This window comes from Penaeus monodon, chromosome 27, assembly GCF_015228065.2.
Source record: "Penaeus monodon isolate SGIC_2016 chromosome 27, NSTDA_Pmon_1, whole genome shotgun sequence".
NCBI lineage: Eukaryota > Metazoa > Arthropoda > Malacostraca > Decapoda > Penaeidae > Penaeus > Penaeus monodon.
The window spans coordinates 31,418,149-31,418,602 of NC_051412.1; positions in this window are offsets into that span (position 1 = coordinate 31,418,149).

Below are 454 nucleotides of genomic sequence, written 5' to 3' on the forward strand. Positions count from 1 at the left end.
AACATTATGATGATCAAATTCATTACATCTTCATAAAATGGTTGTAATCATCTACTTAGCCGTATGCTATCGACACCACAGCGCCAGACTACTCACTTTCAGACGCTAGTTGATCATACAGGTGTTCTGCATCGCACCTTTCCTCCACCCTTTCCCCTTCCTCCGCCCGGCGCCCCCCTCGAGGCCTCGGCGAAGGGGTGGTGGACAGTCCATTCCCCGATCTCCCCCTCGCTGGACTCAACACGATGGGGGAATAACACGGAAGAAGCCTTGGGGAGGTCCTCGATGTCGCGAGGTGTTGGTGGGGAATCGCGAGGGGCATGGGCGTGAGCGTAGGCGTAGCGTGGCCGATGTAGGCGGACTCGTTGATCCCATGGTGACTCATGACTCGGCGGAGCTCAAGGTCTGAGGCGGGCTGGTGGATCCGTTTGTCTTTCCTGTAGTTTCCCGGGAG